This window comes from Equus caballus, chromosome 16, assembly GCF_041296265.1.
Source record: "Equus caballus isolate H_3958 breed thoroughbred chromosome 16, TB-T2T, whole genome shotgun sequence".
Lineage (NCBI taxonomy): Eukaryota > Metazoa > Chordata > Mammalia > Perissodactyla > Equidae > Equus > Equus caballus.
Genome location: NC_091699.1, coordinates 4,369,126 through 4,385,122, shown reverse-complemented (window position 1 = coordinate 4,385,122; position 15,997 = coordinate 4,369,126). Strand labels below are relative to the sequence as shown.

Genomic DNA, 15,997 nt, shown 5'->3' with positions numbered 1-15,997 from the left:
TTCCAGTAACAACACCATTGAACCAAGAGTAAGTGTCCATCCTGATGCAGTTGCCTGTCTTCATGATGACCTCATAGTGCAGAGAGAAGAAGATAGTCACATAGAGGTCATAGAACATCACCATAAGGGAGTCCGTCTCCATTAAGGCCAAAGAAAGCAAAAAGACAAATGGAATATGAGAATGGTGTCAAACAGATGGCAGAATAGGAGTTTTCATTCCTCATCCCTCTACAGAATCACTGATTTTGACAACTTCCCATGGATGACAACGCCACTGTGAGAGTCCAGGGGACAAGAGGACAGATACTGGCACAGTGTTAGAGCAAATAAATGTAAAAATAGGTGCATGACAAGAGTGAAAGGAACATTTTTACTGCCTGCATCACCCCTTTCATAAGATAGCGCAGTTCAATGCCAAGAAAGATCCCTTACTCTGCGATTTCTCCCACAGGGAAAAATGAGATGGTAATTAGTGCCTAGCTTCACCAGCTATGCAGGATACTAACAAAAAGTCTCACTTATTTCTCAACCAAACAAAACACTGAGAGGATCAGCATGGTTCATTACTCTGGGGAAGAAAGGAGAAGAAAAAGGAGCGACCTTACAGCAACTGGGTGCAGAACTGAACAAATGGCAGTGACTTCTACTAAACACCCTGTGGACTCCACCAGTAGGCCCACACATGAACTTCATAGGATGCATCATATGTGGACCCCCTCAACCAGTGCATGGCTGCTCCCAACACTCCATGTGTCCAGCAGAACCTGTAGCCACTGTCCCACCTGCCCATGCAGACAACAGTGTAAAGCCTCTGCAGATTATGCACAAGTACATATCAACAGCTGGCTGTACTCAGCCATGTTGAAAAAAGAGATATAATCTGGAATATTTCACACCAATGACTTAAGGAAAACAAATAGAAAGATCTCAGCACCCACCCTGGCTTTGCAGATTTGGAAGAAGACCTATAACCTTATGATGTCCCCAAAGAGGGAACAGGGAAAGTGGAGCTGGTACAAACTTGGTTCTAAGAGGAAAGTTCAAAGCAATACAGGCCTACCTCAGGAAATGAGAGAAATATTAAATAAACAATTTAACTTTACACTTAAAGAAACTAGAAAAAGAATAAGAAATGAATCCCAGAGTTAATAGCAAAAAGGAAATAATAAAGGTCAGACCAGAAATAAACAACATAAAGACTAAAAAGATGGTAGAAAAGATCAATGATCTCATCAAGCTCACAGTGTAGGGGGACCCTGTACTCATCTCATTCCAGGAACACAACCAGGTTACAACTATTCTTGGAAAAATTACCCCAGAGAACTGGAAACTGGATAAAAAGGACTCCAACAACAAGGTAGAGTCCTGACAGTGGCATAAGAGCCAGAAATTCCTTCTAGAGAGAAAAATACCACCTTCATGAGCCACAAAGCTACACAGCTAGCTAGCTGGGAGCCACCCTAAGGTACACAGCCCTCCATGGAGAAGTTGGGTCCTTAGCAGGGGCATGTTACCACTATATGCATCCTTCAGACTCAGCACAACTGAGTCTCATACTATCTGGCTTCGCTGGCTGTTATCTGCAAAGGGAATACACCCATAAAATCTATCGAATGTAAGCTGAAAAGAGGGCCCACACACAAATTCACCCATCTCAGAGAGCAAACCTATGAGCACCAGAAAGAAAGGTACACCAACCTTTGGTGAAAAAAGACTCACCTGGTAGGATCTGGGCACATCTCAGTGAGAGTTGAGACCTCTCTGAAGACTGAGACATTGGTGGTGGCCATTGTTGTCACCAAGTACAGGCATGCTGACTCAGATGCTGGCAGACACCATTGGAGTTATTCCCATGGCCTGTTAGAAAAGGGGTCTTCCCCTCTCAGTAGAGTGCTGATTTAATCCTGCTCAGGCAGGGCAGGCAGCCTACCATAGGGACTTACTCCACCCAACAGCAAGCCCTCAGGCTACTTGTTAGTCTGCATAGACTGGGTGCCTGGATCCTCTGCAGAGAGGTGAGTGTGTCCACCACTGTGGAGTAAGGCCTGTGTGAGGACCAAGTGAACTGTGGGGGGCATTGGAGAGGTGAGGGCCTCTGAAGTGGGGTGACTGGGTATTCTTCAAGGGGTCAGGAAGTGTGCATGGGCCAGGAGACAGTGTGTGGGCTTGTGGGGGGTGGGGCATATCAGTGGCAGAAAACCTATTCTTCACAAAAAGCCACAAGGACATTGGCCTCACCTTCCTAAGCCTGAAACAATGGGGTGCTCCCATGCCTGGGACCAGCCCCACTCACCTGCAATCCTAAGAGAGCTGACAGCATCCTTGTAGGCCTGAAGCCTACAGCAAATATAAGCCCTGAGTCTAGGAACCAGGTACACTGGGTACTTACCCAATTAAAATGAAAACTGGAACAGAGGTGTGCTATTAGACCTTGCAGCCAGTGGTGCTAAAGAGATTATCTACTCAATATGGATTGCTATATATGTAGAATATTATATATGAACCTCATGGTAATCAGAAACCAGAAACTTATTATAAATAAACAAGTAAGTAAGAGAAAGGAAATCAGACATATTACCAAAGAAAGCCAACGAACCACATGGGAAGAGAGCAAGAGAAGAAGAAAGGAATAGACAAGAACTATGAAAACAGCCAGAAAAAAAGTATCAAAATTGCAATAAATACATATTTATCAATAGCAACTTTAAATGTCAATGGACTAAATGCTCCAATCAAAAGGCAAGGGGTGGCTGATTGGATAAAAAAACAAGACCCATATATATGCTGCATACAAGAAACTCACTTCAGAGTGAAAGACACTCACAAACTGAAAGTGAAGGGATGGAAAAAGATACTGCATGAAAATGGCAATGACTAGAAAGGTGGGGTAGCAATATTTATATTATACAAAATAGACTTTAAAACAAAAGCTGTCACCAGAGGCAAAGAAGAGCACTACATAATGATAAAGGGAACAATCCAACAAGAGGATATAACACTTGTAAATATCCATGCACCCAAAACAGGAGCACCTAAATATGTAAAGCAATTATTAACAGAAATAAAAGGAGAAATACACAGTAACACAATAATAGTAGGAGACTTTAACAATCCACTTACACCAATATATAGATCATCCAAACAGAAGATCAATAAAAAAACATTGGCCTTAAATGACACATTAGACTAGATGGACTTAAGAGATATGCAGAGAACATTCCATCCGAAAACCACAAAATATACACTCTTTGCAAATTCACGTGGAACATTCTTCAGGATTGATCACATATTAGGCCACGAAACAAGTATCAATTAATTTAAGAAGATCAAAATAATACGAAGCATCTTTTCTAAACACAAAGGTATGACACCAGAAATTAACTGCAGGAAGAAAGTCAGAAGAGCCATGCAAATGTGGAAATTAAACAAAATGCTACTAACTGTGACTCAGTCAACGAGGATATCAAAGGAGAAATAAAAAAAAAAACCTGGAGACAAGTGATAATGAAAATATGACATACCAAAATCTACAGAATACAGCAAAAGCAGTTCTAAAAGGGACGTTTATAGCAATTCAAGCCTACAGCAACAAACAAAAAAAAATCTCAAATAAACAATCTCACAGTGCACCTAAAGAAAGTGGAGAAGAGCAAACAAAGCCCAAAATCAGCAAAAGGGAGGAAATAATAAAAATCACAGCAGAAATAAATGAAATAGAGACTAAAAATTCAATAGAAACAATCAATGAAAACCAGAGTTGGTTCTTTGAAAAGATAAACAAAATTCAGAAACCTTTAGATAGACTGCTTTCCATAAAAGCTGCACCATCGAGTATCCTCAGAAAATTAAGAATAGAACTACCATACGATCCAGCTATTCCACTACTGGGTATTTATCCAAAGAACTTAAAAACACAAAGGTATAAAGATATATTCACCCCTATGTTCATTATAGCATTATAAATAAAATACCAAGGCTTGGAAGCAACCTAGGTACGCATCAAGGGACAGATGGTAAAGAGGATGTGCTATATATACACAATGGAATACTACTAAGCCATAAGAAATGATGAAATCTGGTTATTTCTGTCGTCATGGACAGAAGTTGAGGGTATTATGCAAAATGAAATAAGTCAGAGGGAGAAAGTCAAGTACAATATGATCTCATTCATGAGTAGAAGATGAAAACAGTGACAAACAGACACGTATCAATGGAGCCTGGATCAAAGGAGATGGGGTGACGGAGGAGGGTGAAAGGGGTGATTAGGCACATGGGTGTGGTGATGAATTGCAATTGGTCTTTGGGTGGTGAGCATGATGTAATCTACACAGAATTCAAGACATATTACACTGTACATCCGAAAAATAAATAAATACAAAATAAAAGATAATGTGTCAAAACCAAAAGAAAAAAAACAGAGAAAAAGAAAAGATCAATGAAACTAAGAGCCGGTTCTTTGGGAAAAAAAAATTGATGAATCTTTGGTGAGGGTCACCAAGATAAAAAAGGCTCAAAAAAAATCAGAAATAAAAGAGAAATTACAACTTATACCTGAAAACATCATAAGAAACTGAATTGCATGCCAACAAGAAGAACAACCTAGAAGAAATGGATAACTTCATAGAAATTAGCAAACTTCCAAGACTGAATCATGCAGAAAAAGAAAATATAATAGACCAACTACTAGTAAGGTGACTGACCCAGGAATTAAAAACCTCAAAAACAAAAGTCCAGGAGCAGATGTCTTCATTGGTAAATTCTACCAAACATTCAAAGATTTACTACCTACCCTTCTCTAATTCTTCCAAAAAATTGAATTGTGGTAAAGGTTCCCAAACTCATTTTACAAGGCCAGCATTACCCTAATACCAAAACTAGACAAGTATACCACAACAAAGAAAATTAGAGGCCAATAGCTTGGATGAACAAAGACGCAAATCTCCTCAACAAAATATTAGCAAAACAAACTTAACAATACATTAAAAGTCATACAACATGATAAATTGAGATTTAGTTCGTGGACACACGGATGGTACAATATCCATAGATTAATGAATGGAATACACCACATTAACACAATGAAGAAAATAAATCATATGACCATCTCAATAGATGCAGAAAAATCATTTGACAAAATGCAGCATGCATTTATGGTACAAAATCTCAACAAAGTGGATATAGAGACAACATATATCAGCATAATAAAGATTGTATATCACAAGAACACAAGTAACATTACACTTAACAGTGAAAAGATAAAAGTTTTTCTTCTAAGATCAGGAACAAGACAAAGATTGTGACTCTCACCACTATTATTCAACATGAAATTAGATGTCCGAGGCAGAGCAATGAGGCAAGAAAAAGAAATCAAAAGCATCCAAATCAGAAAAGAAAGAATTAAAAATGTCAGTATTTGAAGATGGCATGATGTTATGTATAGAAAACCCTATAGAGTCCACCAAAACGCTGTTAGACTTAGTAAATAAATTCAACACAGTTACGAGATACGAAATCAAGATACAGAAATCTATTGCATTTCTATACACTAATAACAAACAAAAAGAAAGAGAAAATAAGAAAACAATCCCATTTACACCTGCATCAAAAAGAATAATATACCTAATGATAAATTTAACCAAGGAGGTTAAAGCTCTATATACTGAAAACTTTAAGGCAATGATGAAAGAAACTTAACAAGGCACAAATAAATGGAAGGATATTCCATGCTCATTGATTTAAATAATTAATATTGTTAAAATGTCCATACTATCCAAAGCATTACCTATCAAAATTTTAATGACATTTTCACAGAACCAGAACAAATAATTCTAAAATTTGTCTGGAACCACAAAATACCCCTAATAGGCAAAGCAATCTGGAGAAAGAACAAAGCTGGAGGTATCATACTCCTTGAATTCAAAATATATTACACAGCTATAGTAATCAAACGGTATGATATTGGCATGAACACAGACACACAGATCAATGGAACAGAATTAAGAGCCAAGAAATAAACCCACACACATATGGGCAATTTAATCATGACACATGAGACAAGAACTTAGAGAAAGGAGAAAGGACAGTATCTTCAATAAATAGTGTTGGGGAAACTGGACAGGCACATGCAAAAGAATGAAACAAGACCACTATCTTACATCATATACAAAAATTAACGCAAAATGAAGTAAAGACTTGACCATAAGACCTGAAACCATTAAATTCCTAGGGAAAAACCTAGGCTGTACACTCTTTGACATAGCTGTTAGTAATGATTTTGTCAATCTGACTTCAAAGACAAGGGAAACAAAAGCAAAAATAAACAAGTGAAATGACATCAAACTAAAACGCTTCTGCACAGTGAATGAAACTGTCATCAAAATGAAAAAGCAACCTACTGAATAGGAAAAGATATTTCCAAATCATATTTCTGACAAGGGGTTAAAATCCAAATTATATAAAGAACTCATAAAACCCAATAACAAAAAAGACATAGTTCAATTAAAAAGTGGGTAGGGGAACTACATAGACATTTTTTCGAAGAAGATATACAGATGGACAAGAGGCATATGAAAAGAGGTTCAACATCACTATTAGGAAGACGCACATCAAAACCACAATGAGACATCACCTCCTACTTGTTAGAATGGCTATTATCAAAAAGACAAGACATGACAAGTGTGGGAGAGGATGTGGAGAAAAGGGAACCCTTGTGCACTATTGGTGGAAATGTAAATTGGTATAGCCACTATGGAAACAGTATGGAGATTCATCAAAAAATTTAAGAATAGAACTACCATATGATTTGGCCATCCCAATTCTGGGTATTTAACCAAAAAACATGAAAACACTAACTCAAAAAGATATATGCACTCCTATGTTCATTGCAGCGTTATTTACAACATCCAAGATATAGAAACAACCGAAGTCTTCATGTATGGATGAATGGATAAAGAAGATGTAGTATATTTACATAGAATGCTACTCAGCCATTAAAAAGGATGAAATCTTGCCATTTGTGACCACATGGATGGACCTTGAGGGTATTATGCTAAGTAAAATAAATCAGATATAAAAAGACAAATATCATATGACCTCACACATGCGTAGACTTCTTTTAAAAACAAAACAACACAAATAGAAAGTCATAATTACAGAATACAGCTTGGTGATTCTAGAGGGAAATGGGTTTGGGAGGTGGGTGAAACAGGTAAAGGGTGTCAGTTGTAATGAGATGGATGGTAACTGGACTTTTGGTGGAGATCAGTTTGTAGTGTATACAGATGTTGAATTTTGCACACCTGAAACTTACATAATGGCATATACCAATTTTACCCCAATTAATAATAAATTTAAAAATCACATAGGAAATAAAACCTGGAGTTACACAAAATGAAAAAAGAAAAAAAATGCCAAACATGGCCTTGAAAACCAGAAAAGAATGGTGGGTCCTCAGCCTGAACTCATTGAAGATAAGCAAGAAGTTCATGAAGCATTTGACCTCTTCCATGCTTATGGAAGTGGGATCATGGACATGAAGGAGCTGAAGGTGGTCATGAGAGCACTTGGCTCTGTACCCAGGAAGGAGGAGATAAAGAATATGATGCCTGAAGTGAACAAGGGAGGCGTAGGGAAGATCAGCTTCAATGACTTCTCAGCCATGGTGATTCAGAAGATGGCCAAGAAAGACACCAAAGAAGAAATCCTGATCGCTTTCAGGTCTTTGATGATGATAAAAACCCAGAAGATCTTTTTCAAATAACTAAATCACATGGCAAACTAGTTAGAGGAAACCTCACTGATGAAGAGCTATAGGAAATGAATGATGAAGCCTATCGGGATGGAGACAGTGAAGTGAATGAGAAAGAGTTTCTTGGGAAGATGAAAAAGACCAACCTATATTAAAGTTGGTTTCTCCTGCAAGCATGTGTAGAGAAGTTGAGCGATATGCTGGGTTCCCTGCTTCCATTTTGTGAAACCTTGAGTTAGAGGACAGTGCTATCCCTCCTCTTATATCCTAACTTGTCTAGATACTTCTATTTCCAAATCTTTGGTTCAATGATAGAATTACAAAAATGCTTTTAATATGAGGCTCAGTGGAACACAGTGTTGATTATCTCCAGTTGATCATGTAAGGAGAAAATGAGTATTGTCATATACAGCAGAAGTTTGATTAATCTTGGCTTTGGTGCCTGTCGCTAGAAGCCTGAAAGTATTTTTGCTCTTGGTTCCTCAGGAATCCAGGTTTGTCAGTTTCAGGCAGGATTCTTTCTATTTAGCAGCATAGGAACCTTCAAATTGTCAGAATGTTATCTTGTTAGTGTTAGTGGTTATTACAACTAATTTCATCACATTGGTCTCATTTTGGTAAAAATGATCACAGAAGAGAAATATACAATGGCACAGAAGAAATTACAAAAACATAGAGAAAAGCATAAAAGACTGTGAAAACTAATGATATATATATTATATCAATAATAATTAATGTGATTCATTTATTCATAGAAATAATTCATTGAGAATTTCAGTTTCTGGTTAAACTTGTGAATAGCTTGGAGGTAATCATTCCTTCCTCACAGTAAGGAAAAAGCTAAAGAAACTGAAAGTCACTCTCTTTAGACCCATCAGAGCATTCAAATCCCAGGAAAAGTGGCTGCCTTGATAATTGGAGACACACAGGATAAAGAGACTTCCAACTTCTGTGAGCAGAAGCCCAGGATCAGCAGCCAAAAGCTGGAGACACTACCAGTAGAAAAACTTAAAGTAGAATTGATATATTGCTGGAAACTCTCATGGGCTAACTTAAGAAATAAAAGCTCTGGTGGGGCCCATCCTTAGGGAAACCTCCATGCATTTATGAGTTTTAATTCAAGAAGTCCCATCATGTAATCCATATGAAGACTAAAGACAAATTTCCATGCGTTTCTGGAAGGGGGAGGAGAAATATAACCATTTGAAATATTCCCAGAGCTCACCGCTCTCCTTAACAAAGGCCTGTTCTCAGTGGAAACTATTTATCAGAGCCTGACCTACTTAGATATTACCACAGCCTTATCAATCCGGGGGAATGGAAATACCTGACATTAATCCCTTCTAGCCTTCTTGTTTCATCTAGATGGTGGAGAAAGCCAGAAATTACTTGTGAAGGTCACAGACCAGGGACACAGGCTGGTTAAAAGATTAAGCCTATTATCATCAGACCTTAGAAGCCTATAGTCATGGGACCTTAGAAGACATTCCTTTCCCCCACATCATTCAACCACATAAATAGGTCTTTAGTGTAAGAGCAGATTACAGCAGAAAGACCTGCATGTCATAGATCTTACTTAAGGAGAAATCTTTAGGGAACCCAAAGCCAACAGAGGACACAAAACAAGGACACTAGAGGAAATTATAGTCTCTGAAACCACAGTTACAGCAAACAATAAACATAGCCTACCTCATACGCAGATAAACATAAACCTCACACTAAAGGCTTGTTTACCTCAATTCATTTTACCTGATACCTCATGTCCTCATGTTACAGATTGAGTTATGTCCTGTAAAAAGTTATATGTTGAAATCCTAATCCCATACTATCTCAAAATGTGAATTTATCTGAAAATAGGATTATTGCATATATAATTACGTAAATTGTGATAATGTCATACTGAAGTTGGGTGGGGACTTAATCCAATATTAATGGTGTTATTATAAAAAGGAGGAATTTGGACACAGATTAAAAACACAGAGAAAATGTCATGTTAAGATAAAGGCTGACATCTAGGCTATTATTCTACAAGCCAAGGAAAGCCAGAAATTTCTAGTAAATCACCAGAAGCTAGGAAAGATGTATGGAACACGTTTCTACCTCACAGCCCAAAGAAGGAAGCAACTCTATTTCATCTTGATCTCAGACAGCTAGCCTCAAGAACTTTGAGACAATTTTTGTTGTTTAAGCCACTTATTTTGTGGTACTTCATTACAGCAACCATGGGAAACTAACAAGCCAAATTTCAATAAAAATTGCAAGGCATTCGAAGAATCTAAAAACAACCTGGGGAGAAAAAGGAAGTACCAGAAACAGACATAAATATGCCAAAATTTTGGAAATATCAGACACAATTTAAAATTACTGTAAAATTATGCTAAAGGCTGTAATGGAAAAAAAGTGGCAATGTTCAAGATAAGATGAGTAACATAAGCCAAGTTATGTAAACTCAAGTAAAGACTCAAAAGAAAAAGCTAAAAATCAGAACACTGTAAAAGAAACAAAGAATGCTTATCATGCTCTTATCAGTAGACCAGACACAGCTTAGGAAGGAATCTCTGAGCTTGAGGCTATGTCAACAGAAAGTTATCAAACTTAAATGCAAACAACAAAAAGAAGGAAAAAGACAGACGGGAATACCCAAGTACTATGGGAGAATTACAAAAATCATAAGATACATATAATGAGAATACCAGAATGATAAAAGTGAGGCAAAGAAGTGAAAGAAATATTTTAATAATGTTGAGAATTTTCCAACATTAATGCCTGACAACAAGTCATATATATATGAATCAGAGAACATCAAGCAGTATAAATACAAAAAGAAATTTTGTATATCAGGTCTATTACCCTCAAACTTCTGAAAAATCAACGATAAAGATAAAATCTAGAAAGAAGACAAAAAGAGATAAAAGACCTTAAAAATAGAGGAGCAAGGAAAAAATTAAGTGGAATTTCTCTTCAGAAATAAGAATAGAGTTAAATATTTAAAGTGTTGGGAAAAAACACTCACTTAGAATTCTGTATACAGCAAAATTGTATTTAAAAGTGAAGGAGAAATAAAGATTTTCTCAAACAAACAAAAATTGAGGGAACTTATTGACTGTAGACTTGCCTTGTAAGAAATATTAGAAAATTGTTACTTAGAGAGAAAGACAATGCCATAGGTCAGAGATGTAGATTTGAATAAAGGAAGGAAGAATATTAAGCAATTAATAAATTAAGACAAAAACTCTTTCTTTTTTTATTCTCAACTTATCTAACAGGTACCAGTTTGTCCAAAATAATAATAGCAAAAAATTTATTAAGTGATTATACCTTATGGACATGTGAAATAGATGACAACACCAAGATAAGAAATTGGTGGGAGGAATTGAAGGAACAATGTTTTATAAAAGTATCTTTGATACACTAAGAGAAGAGAAAAAGTGAAATAAGGTAAAATGCTCAATTAAAACTAGAAAAGGCATTAAAAGAGAGCTACACAAAACAAGTCAAACAACATCAAAGAATAGAAAACAGTTACAAATGTAGTAGATACTAATCCAACTACAGGAATAATCACTTTAAATGCCAATGATCTATATGCACCAGTTAAAAGACAGATAGGGTCAGAGTAGATAAAACACACACACACACACACACACACATTTACACATTGTAACAATAAACCAAATTTAAATATAAGTACAAATAGATTAAAACTAATTAGATGTTACAAACTGTGTCATGCTAACCCCTCAGTGGTGGCAGGTGAAACCTGTGAGCAGAGGCTTCAGGAACTACAGCAGAACCAGTGACCCAGCCCCCAGTGGTGGCACGCCAGACACCAGCTCTACCAGCAGTAGGGGCAGTGTACAAGTTGCCAGATCCCTGGACCTTGGCAGAAACAGTGTCATCCTTGAACCCAGAGCCCCTAGCCACAGTGCAGCCAGCACTCTTAGATAACCTGGGAATAGCAGTGCAGGTGGTGCATGGGGCAGGAATATCCTAATCAAAAGAAAGCTGGGTAGGTCTATTAAGTTCCTACATAACTGACTTCAGAGGAAAGAAAACCAGTGATAAATGGGGGCAATCACATAAAGAGAAACAGGATAAATTCTCCAAGAAGAGATACAATTTTAATGTGTATATGTCTAAAATACATTAAAATATGTGAGGCAAATACTGATAGAACTGCAAGGAGAAATAGATGAATCCACCATTATATTTGGAGATTTAAACATAAGTCTGTAAGTTATTGATGGATTAAAAAAGCAGAAAATCATTAAGGGCATAGTTGAACTGAACAGCGCCATTAATGAACTGGATCTTATTGATATTTACAGCATATTTCATCCAACAACAACAGATATACAGTAGCCTCAAGTTCTCTGGGAGCATTTATTGAGATAGACTTTATTTTATTACACAAACTAAATCCTTAAGAAATTTGAAATATTAGAAATCATACAAAGTATGATCTCTGATAACAATAAAATTAACTAGAAATCAACTCACTAAAAAAAAGGGAGCTGGGGGGCTGGCCCCGTGGCCGAGTGGTTAAGTTCGCACGCTCCGCTGCAGGCGGCCCAGTGTTTCGTCAGTTTGAATCCTGGGCGCGGACATGGCACTGCTCATTAGACCACACTGAGGCAGCATCCCACATGCCACAACTAGAAGAACCCACAACGAAGAATACACAACTATGTACCGGCGGGCTTTGGGGAGAAAAAGGAAAAAATAAAATCTTTTAAAAAAAAAAAGGGAGCTGGAAAAATCCCTAACATCTTGACAATTAAACAAAACACTCTTAAATAACTCATAGATCAAAAAATTATCAAGAAATTTTTAAAAATATTTTGAAATAAAACTATAACATCAAAATCTGCATGATTCATCAAAATCAGTATTTATAAAAAATGTATAGCATTAAATGCATATGGTAGAAAAGGAGAAAGATCTAAAATCAATAATTTATGCTTCAAACTTAGGAAACCAGAGAAAGAAAAGTAAATAAAATCCAAAGTGAGCTGAAGAAAAGAAATAATAAGAAAATAGGATGGAATTAAATATGCAGAAGTTCACTGAAATGGAAAGCTAGATATTTGAAAAGATCAAACTAAAAACATCCAGCCAGGCTAAACAAGGAAAAACATTTAAAAAAGAAGAAGAAACATCCCCAATATCACAAATGAAAGAGGAGTCATCACTACTCACTACATGGATATTAAAGAATAATAAAAGAAAATTTCAAAAAAAAACTCCATCGCACAGAAATCTGATAACTTGGATAAAATGGACCATAATTGAAAGATACAACCTATTGAAACTAATGCCAAGGAAAAGTGATCATGAATAGGACTATATCTGTTAAAGAAACAGAATCAATAATTAATGGTCTCCCAAAACAGAAGCACCACATCCAGATAGTTTCACTAATAAATTATACCAAATATTTAAGAAAAAATAATAGTTCTCTACAATCTACTCCAGAAAATAGAAGCAGAAGGAGCACATTTAATCTTCTCCTTTAAGCCCAGTATTATCCTGATAAAATAAGCAGACAAACACATTACAGGATGGAAAGTTACAGATTAACATTTCTCTTAATCATGGATTCAAAAATCTCAACAATATATTAATAAATTAAGTCTAAAAATGTATACAAAAATTACATACCTAAACCAAGCAGGATATTCTAGATATGCAAGCCCATTTCAATATTCAAAAATAACTTTATATAATCTGTCACATCAACATCCTATAAAAGAAAAGTTATATAATCAATCACTAGGTGCAGAAAATTATTTTAAAAAATCCATCATCCATTCATGATTAAGAAAAAAAAAACCTGTTAGAAAATTAGAAATAGTGGTTACTTTCTCATTTTGATAAAGACCATCTATAAAGCACCTACAACTTACATCATACCTAATTTTGAAAAAATAGATGTTTTCTCTCAAAGATCATATATAAGGCAGAGAAGTTCCCACTCACCATTCTTACTCAACATCACTTTATAAGTTCTAGATAATGCAATAACACAAGACAAGAAAATGCAAACTTCCAAATTTTGGGAAGGAGGAAAGAAAAGTCTCTTTACAATTGACATTTTTGTCTATATAGAAAAGTTTTAAAAATAGACAAAAATCAACTTGGAAGCAGATGTAGCAAGGTTACAGGATACAAGCTTAATATGCAAAAATCAATACTTTTCTACATATCAACAATGAACAATTTCTATCTTAAATTGAAAATACAACATCATTTATGTTAATACCTAAAAGTTAAGTGATTCTCTATAAATCTAATAATAAACAACAAAACTATACATGCCTAAGAGAATAAATGAAATATGATCTAGACAGAGAGATATTGTATTTTCATTAATATAAAGACTCAATATTGTTAAAATCTTCCCACCTTACTCTATAGATTCAATGCAATATCAATCAATATCCAAGTAAGTAACTCCATGAAAATTGACAAATTGATTCTAAAGTTTATTAGGAAAGGCAGAACACCCAGAATATCTAACACAATACTGAAGGAAAACAAAGTCGGTATAATGAAACTATCTGTCTTTAAGACTTACTATCAGGTTATATAAGCAAAACAATGTGATGTTTTTGAAAAAATAGACATATGTGAAATAGAATGGAAGACACAGAAATAGATCTACTCAAATAGAGTCAAGTAATTTTTGACAAAGAAGCAAAGGCAGTTCAATGAATAGTGAATAGTCCTTTCAAGAAATGGTTCTGTAAAACTCGACACCCATAGGGCAAAAAAGGAATCTAGAATCCAACAACTTTCATAAAAGATTAACTCAAATTTATTCATTATGTAGGTATAAAACATGAAAATATGATACTTCTAGACATTACATAGGAGAAAATCTAGGTGGTCTTGTGCCTAACAATGATTTTTTTTTAAATATAATACCAAAAGCACAATCCATGAAAGAAAAAAAAGTTGAACTTCATTAAAATTAAGAAAATGTCTATTCTGTAAAAAGCACTATTAAAAGAGTGAAAGTACAAGCTACAGACTGGCAGAATCTACTTGCAAACACATTTCTGATAAACAACTTGAATTCATATGCCAAGCATTCTTAAAACTCAACAATAAGAAAACAAATAACCCAGTTAAAAAAGTGTGCAAAAGATCTGACCAAAAAATATTTACATGGCAGATAAGCAATGAAAACATGCTTGTGATAATTTGTCATTAAGGGAATTGCTAATTTAAATAAGATTGAGATAATGATATAAACCTATTGTAATGCTAAGATCTCAAACCCTGACCACATGAAATGCTGGTGATGATGTGGAGCAATAGGACCTCTCATTCATTGCTGGTGGGAATGCAAAATCATACATCTACTTTAGAAAACAGTTGGCAGTTTCTACAAATCTAAACATAATTATCCCATCCAATCCAGCAATTGTACTTCTAGGTAATTATTCTAAAGGGTTGAAACTTACACCCACAGAAATGTTTATGGCATCTTATTCACAATTGTCAAAACATGGAGCAACCAAGATATCGTTCAATAAGTGAATAGGTAAGCAATTAGTTGTAGATTCTTACAACAGAATATTATTTAGTGATTTAAAAAAAAAGAGAGAGATCGAGCCATGAAAATACTTGGAGAGAACTTAAATGCATATTGCTAAGTTAAAGAAGCCACTCTAAAAGGGCCACATAGTGTATGATTCCTACTGTGGAATACAATTAAGTAAAAAATCTCTCTGAGGACAGGATGAACTCTGTGTGGCTAACAGGGACCTAAAGACAATAGCGTCAAGTGACCATAATGGGACCAAATGCAGTCACATACACTGTTTCTGGAAAGACCATGGAATTCACCATTAAGCTTTTGACTCTGCTAAGTTCCTGATTTTACAAAAGTCCCTTACAGCCACCTGGACCTAGCCAATGAAACTTTGACCTGCACCAACCAATCAGGACTTAGCTGGCTTGCATCCCTCATTTGCAAAAGCAGACCTAAGTGGGGACCTTGGTGGGAACTGGCAACCTGGGCGGGAACTTTTTCCATAAAGGCAGCGCCTTTTTTGTTCTTTCAGAGCTGACTTTCAGTTTGCTGCTGCTGGCAACAGTGTCCCAAGTTTGCAAACTGTATGAGCAATAAAGCCTTCCTAACTGAATTCCTGTATTCCAGTGACCTTTGTTGACACTACTAGATGACATTTTGTAAAAGGAAAGATTATCAATACAGTAAAATAATCACTGCTTACCAAGGGC

General features: G+C 35.8%; 1 pseudogene; it reads left to right on the top strand.

Annotated features, from left to right (window-relative positions):
* The first annotated feature begins 258 nt into the window (after positions 1–258).
* LOC100056236 (centrin-1-like) lies at positions 259–7,902 on the top strand (annotated as a pseudogene).
* The last annotated feature ends 8,095 nt before the right edge of the window (positions 7,903–15,997 follow it).